The following is a 9700-nucleotide window of genomic DNA, read 5'->3' on the forward strand; positions in this document are numbered from 1 at the left end:
GAGAACCTGTTTCATGGTTTGCACTGAACCCTTGGAGCGGAGCCAACAGCCGGCTCGCTGCAACAACAGACAAGGAAGTAACAGTTTCCTCAGGTTTGGCGAGCTCAGTCGTTGGAGTCATTCACCTCGGGATCGTGGGTGCGAGTTGCAACTTTTACGCTGCCCTCATGAGCGGACCCCAGCGCTCCATTTTCGCTGAAATTGAGAATTTCTCCGCCACCTTTTTCTTGATATCACAATTGCTGCCGGTGCGAGGGAAAACGGCCCTCCGCTTCACTGTGAGTGCAAGAGACAAGTCTGGAGGTGCCGCGTGGCGTCCAAAGAATGTCAAAACTTTGAAAGAAGAGTTAGCGATTCAGGTACACAAACCTCGCTGGTGGGCAAGAGATTTTTTTTTTGCCAGAGGTTCCAGCCTTGCCTTCATCTCTTGCCCTTTGCGAGGCACTTGTTCCGGTTTAAATTTACAAACTGGGTGAGTTGGTGATCGTGGGGACTGCAGGAGACTCAGCGGCCCCGGGTGAGACACAGAAAAATCCGCCCAAGCCCTGTCCCAATGTACGTATGTGGAAGTAAAGACGGGAGGGAACGGTGTGACGCTCCAGTCAAACCGCCTGTCGGGGAACGCCTTGATTTTAAAATTCTCATCCTTGCTTTCAAATCCCACCAGAACCTCGCTTCCCCACCCTATCATGTGGCTACAAGAGCAGGTCAGAGGCTAGGTATTCTGCGGCGAGTGACTCACCTCCTGACTCCCCAAAGCCTTTCCACCATTTACAACGCACAAGTCAGGAGTGTGATGGAATACTCTCCACTTGCCTGGATGAGTGCAGCTCCAACAACACTCAAGAAGCTCGACACAATCCAGGACAAAGCAGCCCGCTTGATTGGCACCCCATCCACCACCCTAAACAGTCACTCCCTTCACCACTGGCACAATGTGGTTGCAGTGTGCACCATCCACAGGATGCACTGCAGCTGCAGCAACTCGCCAAGGCTTCTTCGACAGCACCTCCCAAATCCGCGACCTCTACCACCTAGAAGGACAAGGGCAGCAGGCACATGGGAATAACACCACCTGCACGTTCCCCTCCAAGTCACACACCATCCCGACTTGGAAATATATTGCCGTTCCTTCATCGTCGCTGGGTCAAAATCCTGGAACTCCCTTCCTAACGGCACTGTGGGAGAACCTTCACCACACGGACTGCAGCGTTTCAAGAAGGCGGCTCACCACCACCTTCTCAAGGGCAATTAGGGATGGGTAATAAATGCCGGCCTCGCCAGCGACGCCCACATCCCATGAACGAATAAAAAAAATCTCTGTGCTCCTCCAATTCTTGCCTCTTGCGCATCCCCGATTTTAATCGCTCCACCATTTGCGGCTGTGTCTTCAGCTGCCTAGGCCCTAAGCTCTGGAATTCCATCCTTAAACCTCTCCGCCTCTCTCTCCTTTAACACATACCTTAAAACCTAACTCTTCGACTAAGCTTTTGGTCTCCTGTCCCAATATCTCCTTATGTGGCTTAGTGTCAAGTTTTGTTCAAAAACTCTTCCTGTGAAGCACTTTGTGAGGTTTTACTGCATTAAAGGTGCTATATAAATGCAGGTTGTGTCCTCTGGTTATCGACCCTCCTGCCAATGGAAATAGCTTCTCCCCATCCATTCTATCAAAATTCCCTCATAATTTTGAACACCTCTATTAAATCTCCCCTTAACCTTTTTTTTTGCTCGAAGGAGAACAATCCCAGCTTCTCCAGTCTCTCCACATAACCCATCCCTGGACACGATGGAAGGCGGAGGGCTGCAACCAGGTTTGCAAATTATTGCCAATCGGGAGCTGGAAAAATCGAAAGGAACCGAAATGACAAAGAGCTTTGTGAATCTGCTGATACGCTTTGGGAAACGGAATTGGAGACGAATAAAGGACTGAGCAGACAGGCGGCCAAAACGCAGTTGAGTCGGCATGTCCCCCTGGAACAGTTACTCTGATGTTGTGGGTGAAATTAAGAGGTCGGAGCCATTTAAAGCGCTCCCAGTTACTGCAGATCAGGGATCAAAACCTGATAACAGCGTCAGGACGCTCAGAATACTTTTTCTTCATTCGTTCATGGGTTGTGGGCGTCACTGGCGAGGCCGGCATTTATTGCCCATCCCTGATTGCCCTTGAGAAGGTGGTGGTGAGCCGCCTTCTCGAATCGCTGGAGTCCGTGTGGTGAAGGTTCTCCCACAGTCCGACTCAATAACAGACAAAGCACCGGTGGGCGCGCCGGTTGCAGGAGAGCTGGTTGGCGGTGATATCGATGCTGTGAGCGAGACCAGACCGTTTCCATGTTTCCATAAACAATGTCCCATCCTTTATTTCTGGAAAAGTAACACTGATAGTGGACAATTGCATTTCTGTGCCTGCAACATGTAACTTTGGCTCGGTGACACGCTGCTTTAGTGTATCTTGCAAGAAAAAGCACCGGGCGGTTTCTGTGGCGCAATCGGTTAGCGCGTTCGGCTGTTAACCGAAAGGTTGGTGGTTCAAGCCCACCCAGGAACGAAAATTGCGCTTTTTTTCTTCCCACTTTCGGATTCATTGCCTCATTCTGATCGCCCTGAAGCCGGTGCCAGGTTTTAATTCCTGATCAGCAGTAACTGGGAGCACTTTAAATGGCTCCGATCTCTTCATCTCATTTCACGTTTTCTAATGTGTGATTTGGCTGCAAGAAAACACTCTGTGAACAATGTGATCTGAGCATGCCTGATTCGCCATAATTTACACTGCGGTCGGATATCAGGCACATGAAAAAAAACAGTGAAATGTTTGTGTGGGCGCGATGCTCTGAGATTCCCTGCCTGACCATCGCCACCGATCCTTCTCTGCAGCCTTCCGAAATACAGCGCAGTAAATGTATCCCTGTGAAATGAGCTCCTGGACAGTAATACGGAAATTAGTTTGGCTGAGGGGTTATATCCCTAACACGGAGTTGGCAGTATCAGGTTTCCGTAGTGTAGTGGTTATCACGTTCGCCTTACACGCGAAAAGTCCCCGGTTCGAAACCAGGCGGAAACATTTTAAAACCTTGTTCCCATTAAAAATTAGTAAATATTTAACGATTCACATTGCTGAATAATATGAACAAAGTCCATATCTCCCATCCCTGTTCATGCAGTCCGCTGAGAGCAGGCGATGAAAGCCAGCGTGATCGTGGGGGTGAAGGCTGCTTCCAATACTGTCTCATTCCCGGTGGGATCTGGCGGAGATTTGATAAGCCCCATCGATTCAACCAGGGTGGGATAAATGAAACGGTGTTTGAGAAACATTCATATAAATGATAACATCCAGGATCCTGTCTTCAGAGCGCGTGGTGCAAAGGTCTGACTCCAGATCAAAAGGCTGCGTGTTCACATCACATCGGGGTCACTGTTTCTTTCACCGCTCACATGAGACTGGATAATTCCCGAATGAAGGTTTTAATTGCTTTTTCACAAAAAAACCCAGAAGTTTGGTCTGAACCCTGACTCAGTACCGACCCAGTGGCAGGGAGGGGAGCGCCTGATACTCTCATTTATTTCATGCAACAAACTGACACGAACACTGGTATTGATTCAAAATTGACCTGCAGATGGACACACAGAGAAAAAAGACAACCACAGAAACAGACAGCAACGACTTGCATATATTACATATATATACATATTTATATATATATATATAGCGCCTTTAACGTGGTCAGACGATTTAAGCTCGGTGAACTTGCTTCAGCTTTCTGAAATGTACTTGTACATCCTTCAGAGGTCACGGGAAATATATTTTTTTCCCTTTCGAAAAAAGACGCGAAAAGCAGAGACATGTTTTGTTTTCAAAACGGCTGGAGAAATGGCGGACGATCATAAATTAGGGGTCGCCTTTGAAACATTTAAAGGCGACTACCTAAAAATCACTTAGTGCAAATTTCAAATCACGGTTACTATTTATTTAGGTCTGAAATAAATAACAATAAACATGTCAGTCAGCGCCCGCGGTGAGACGGTGATGAACTTGTATGTTGTGAAGTTCACCGCTGGGCTAAAGTTGACGCCGTTCAAAAGACGTGAACCCACTCAATGTAAAGGATGAGCTCATAACCAACAGGTCCCGTCAACGTCAAACACCTCCTTTCTTGTTCAATGGAGGGAGCAGAGGCGAGTACATCATCAGACGCCAGCAACTTTAAGAAATGGAACAGATAAAGGCACAGATGCAAGTTCCAAATCTTTTCAATGCAAAGTTATTTCACTTTACTTAAAGTGCCGTGAGGCTGAAAACGGGTCCCAGATGATTTGCGTTCACTCGTGACTTGTTTTCCAGTGTTGGTCCGTCAGGTTTGCAATTCAATTTGTGTTGGATATTGAAGATATTTCAGGATGATTGCACAACATACCATGTGTAAAGAAACATCTTGATAACTTCAATCATCGCACACTCTACATTGACGCTGCAGAGGCCCCAGCACCCCTTTCAATATTGTTTTTTTAACTCACAGTTTTCAAAAGGGAATTGGATAAACGCTTGAATGGAAACATTTTCAGGGCTATGGGGAAACAGCAGGTGAGTGGGACTAACTGGACAGCTCTTTCAGAGAGCTGGCACAGGCACGATGGGACGAATGGCATTCGAATGGCGCTGTCCTATTCCATGATTCCATTAATAGATCAATTTCCGCCTTTCACTGAGCCTCCCTATATGGTGCACAGTAATCGTGTCCCTGTGAAATGAATCTGAACAGTAATACGGAAATTAGCGTGGGTGAGCGGTTTGAAACTCTGGTTAGGCACCTAACAGGAAATTTCCCCACTTAGTTTGATGAGATTATCAATTATCTCCCCCCCTTTCGATCTTAAATGTCTTTATATTTTTTTGATCTCTTCTTCCACTGTCATGCACTCAATGCTGGTCTCCCTGGTAAATACTGAAGAAAAGTGATTATTTAATATTTCTGCCATTTCGCTGTCATTGCCTGTGAGTTTGTCGTGTGTATCCCTTAGTGACCCTATTCCGATCCTAAACTTTCTTTGGCTGTTGATGTGTCCAGAATACTTTGCTTTTTTTGATATTCCTTTTTGCCTTTCTAATGGTTCTTTAGACTTCTTTCCCAGTCTTTTCACATTCCCCCTCTCCTTTATTGTCCAGTGTGGGCCTTTTTCTTTCGTTTCAATTTTGCCCTTATTTCTTTATTCATCCCTGGTGTGTCATTTCTGGCTAGTTTGTTCTTACTTTTTAGTGGGATATATTTCTCCTGGACTCTATTGTTCACCGTTTTAAATGTTTCCCACTGCTGTTCTATTTCTTTGTCCAGGTCATTAATATGTCAACCATTTCACCGTTCGAAACTTCTCAAGTCACATATCCATGACAAAGCCAGTTGCTTTTGCGGGAGGAGCAAATCGACTTGGCAGGAAAATCAGCTGCAGCCCAATCCACAAATAAAATATTTCCACGTAACAGTAAAGATAACAAATGTCAGAAGTGGGATTCGAACCCACGCCTCCAGAAGAAACTGCGACCTTAGACCGCTCGGCCATCCTGACGACCGATTTCATGTTTCATTCTGCATCATTTCTGCACTGTTGGCCAGTGAAAGCATCATAAAAGTTTAAAATGGCACTCGCCGAAAGTGGGGCTCGAACCCACGATTAAGAGCTTCGTGCTCTGTCCGACTGAGCTTGCCGGGCCTGAGTATTGTTCACCGCCTGATCTGTCGTTGCAGCAAGCAGGAGAAAGACTCCATTTCGAATTATTGCTATCAATTCTGAGGGATCGGATGAACTGTCACTTCGAAAGTCACGGATTAATCAAGGGCAGTCAACATGGATTTGTCAAGGGGAGGTCGTGTCTGACTAACCTGATTGAATTTTTCGAGGAGGTGACAAGAAGGATCAATGAGGGTAGCGCAATTGATGTAGTCTACGTGGATTTTAGCAAGCCTTTTGAAAAGTTCCCACATGGCAGATTGGTCAAAAAAGTAAAGGCCCATGGGATACAAGGGAATGCGGCTTGTTGGATCCAAAATTGGCTCAGTGGCAGGAAGTTAATGGCCGACGGGTGTTTTTGCGGCTGGAAGGCTGTTTCCAGTGGGGTGCCGCAGGGCTCGGTACTTGGTCCTTTGATTTTTGTGGTATCCATGAACGATTTGGACTTAAACGTAGGGGGCATGATGAAGACATTTGCGGGTGACACAAAAATAGGCCGTGTGGTTGATAGCGAGGAGGAAAGCTGTAGACTGTGGGGGTTCAGGCATTTTTCTGATAACAAAGCACTCAATCTATCTCTGAACGAATCTTGAACGAATACGTGTGTTTGACCCGGCACAGGCACGATGGGCCGAATGATCTCCTCTTGTGGACTAACATAATACGATGATACCAAGTGTTATCAGATGGAAAAGCAACACATTCCAAATAAGAGCAGAGAGAGGAAACTAGTCTAACAGCGTAACAGCACGGTGAGATATTGTATTTGAGAAGGATGAGGAGGGTTAGTTTTTCATGGTGGTCGTCACATGGGGTATCATTTGTGACTTTGATAAGGACCATTTCATGCTGCGACAGTCTCTGGTACTGTGTGTGAGTGTGGGATTCATTCTGTATCTGTCTGTCTCTGGTACTGTGTGTGAGTGTGGGATTCATTCTGTATCTGTCAGTCTCTGGTACTGTGTGTGAGTGTGGGATTCATTCTGTATCTGTCAGTCTGTGGTACTGTGTGTGAGTGTGGGATTCATTCTGTATCTGTCAGTCTCTGGTACTGTGTGTGAGTGTGGGATTCATTCTGTATCTGTCAGTCTCTGGTACTGTGTGTGAGTGTGGGATTCATTCTGTATCTGTCAGTCTCTGGTACTGTGTGTGAGTGTGGGATTCATTCTGTATCTGTCTGTCTCTGGTACTGTGTGTGAGTGTGGGGTTCATTCTGCATCTGTCAGTCTCTGGTACTGTGTGTGAGTGTGGGATTCATTCTGTATCTGTCAGTCTCTGGTACTGTGTGTGAGTGTGGGATTCATTCTGTATCTGTCAGTCTCTGGTACTGTGTGTGAGTGTGGGATTCATTCTTTATCTTTCAGTCTCTGGTACTGTGTGTGAGTGTGGGATTCATTCTGTATCTGTCAGTCTCTGGTACTGTGTGTGAGTGTGGGATTCATCTGTATCTGTCACTCTCTGATACTGTGTGTGAGTTTGGAATTGATTCTGTATCTTGTCAGCAGTGTGTGTGAGAGTTTGTGATTAATTCCTTATATAAAACTGTGTGTTAGTGTGGGAATCTTTCGGTATCTGTCAGTCTCTGGTACTCCATGTGTGTGTGGGATTCATTCTGTATATACAGTCTCCAGTACTGTATGTGGGAGTTGAATTCATCCTAGATATGCAGTTACTCATACTGCATGTGATTGTGGGATTCATTCTGTATATACAGTCTCCAGTACTGTATGTGGGAGTTGAATTCATCCTAAATATGCAGTTACTCATAATGCATGTTAGTGTGGGATTCATACTGTACCTGTCAGTCTCTGGCACTGTGTGTGAGTGTGGGATTAACTGTGTGTCTGTCAGTCTCTTGTACTGTATGTGAGTTTGGGATTCCTTCTGCATCTATGAGAGTTGGAGTCATTCTGTGTCTCTGTGTCTCTGGTACTGTCTCTGAATGTGAGATTCATTCTGTATCTGTACGTAATTATTCTGTACAGATTACATTATGGCGTTCAATATTGTAGCTTTAATATCTCGATGTTTAAATAGTTTTACTCATTGTTTAATTGGTAAATATGGACATACTTTAGGATATGATGCTGCAGGTTTTAATCCGACAATTTGTGTGCTTTTTGGAGTACTATTAAATCTGTATCTCTGTGAGTACTGTTGTGGATATTAATGTATCTTTCAAACTGATAAGGTGACATTTTTGAATTGGTATGTAATGTGTAGATCAGTCTGTAGAAATAGAATTGACACCGTATCTTTCAATCTAATATTGTATGAGATTTTTGGACTGGTATGTAATGTGTATCTCAGTCTGCACTAATAGAATTGACAATCTATCTTTAAATCTCATTCTACGAGTACATTCTGAACAAGTATCTAATTTGTTTCTCAGGTTTACTATCTTTCAATATTTCTCAATCTGATACTCGACCTGAGTTTTGGACTTGTGTGCAATTTGTATCATATGATACACTTTTCGAATGGATATTGCATGTATTAAAGTCATGTGTGAGAGTTCTGGGCTAGTATTCAATTTGAATCTCGGGGTACATTATTGGGATTCATTCTGTACCTTTGAATCGGGTACCATGTGTGATTTCTATCTGGTATTTAATTCGTAGCTAATTTTGCTCTATTGTGAGATTGACACAGTGCCTTTCACTCTGAGAGTGTGATTTTGGACTGGGATTTTTGTATCTACCTGTCAGCAGGACTGAGTTAGGGGAAATGGAACAGTGCCAGCCTCACCTACTCTGCTTGACTGTTGGATTGAAAATGTGTCTCTGGAAATTGTGATCAGTGTGGGACTGACTACTTCTGCTGTCTGAGACTGTGGAACTGATGACCTGTCTGTGTCTCTGTGCTCTGTGAGTGATAATATACCGACTGTGTGTGAGAAGGAGCTGGCTGCATTGTTCCTTCTGCCTCGGATGGAGGAAGCATCACATTTATTCTGGATTGTTCCAGGGTTTGCCTGGAGAAAGAAAACTATCTCTTGTTACTCAGGAACACGTGAGGTAGAAAATACAGAAGTGATCAGTTTAATATCTCTGTTAATGATCAGTTTGAATATCCACAAATGAAATCCAGTGATACAAACAGTGTCAGTGTCTGACTCCACTGCAGTACTGCAGCACTCAGCTTCTGCATACCTGGTGTGTTGGGCTGTTTTACAACAATTTAATGACATCCAGACACGGCCCAACCCCTGCACCGATCCATGAATGGGACGACCCGATGGGGCAGGGATCTTTGTACAGGTCAGGTTTCTAATCCCCTCTCCCATGGGACTAACCGTTCAACCGAAACCAAACAGCCGCTGTTTAAAATGTGAGCTTCACACTTCTCAGCTGAAGCCTGCAATAGATGCTCTTTGTATAACTCCCCACATCCTTACTGTCCGGCTCTGTTTCCACTCTTCACTATCCAATCACAATAAATAGGGTGAGGCTGGAAATAAACCAGGGCCATTCATTACTGGTTTGGGGAGAGAAAGCAGCAATGATTTTAATAGCAGGTTCTTCCCATTCTCTCTCCCTTCCCCTGGACACACCCTGTACACACACAGCCCGAGAATGACCTCTCCCTTCCCCCCTCTCAATCCATGTTCAGGGACCAGTTCCTGATCCACTCCGCCTCTTACAAACAGCCCCCCGGACTCCCCCTGAACTTCCCCCGGACTCAATGCCGATCTCTGAGCCCACCCGCGGACACGGTCCCGAAGCGATGAACTGCTGTAACGAGGCTGCTCTTTGCTCCCTTCCCGCGGGGGCGGTGATCTCTCCATTCCCGGCTGCTTCAAACCATCTTCTTCCGCTCACTGAGGGAATGGCGCCCACAATTCCCAATCCAAAAATCGATGGAAACTTTCCCCCATTGGAATTTTTCCGAGTCTGATCAAAGGAAGTGGGTCTGGGGGAAAGGTCAGAGGGAATGGAGTCCACAGGCAGTGCAGGAACAGGCACCAGAATGGGAAACAGAT

At 45.5% G+C, this 9700-nt stretch overlaps 2 non-coding genes across 2 annotated transcripts; both read left to right on the forward strand.

Annotated features, from left to right (window-relative positions):
- The first annotated feature begins 2471 nt into the window (after positions 1-2471).
- trnan-guu (transfer RNA asparagine (anticodon GUU)) lies at positions 2472-2545 on the forward strand. Its single transcript has one exon. It is a non-coding gene; the product is annotated as a tRNA-Asn (tRNA).
- Positions 2546-2985: 440 nt separating this feature from the next.
- Positions 2986-3058, forward strand: trnav-uac (transfer RNA valine (anticodon UAC)). The gene has a single exon. It is a non-coding gene; the product is annotated as a tRNA-Val (tRNA).
- Positions 3059-9700: the final 6642 nt, after the last annotated feature.

This window comes from Heptranchias perlo, unplaced genomic scaffold (genome assembly GCF_035084215.1).
Source record: "Heptranchias perlo isolate sHepPer1 unplaced genomic scaffold, sHepPer1.hap1 HAP1_SCAFFOLD_47, whole genome shotgun sequence".
Taxonomy (NCBI): domain Eukaryota; kingdom Metazoa; phylum Chordata; class Chondrichthyes; order Hexanchiformes; family Hexanchidae; genus Heptranchias; species Heptranchias perlo.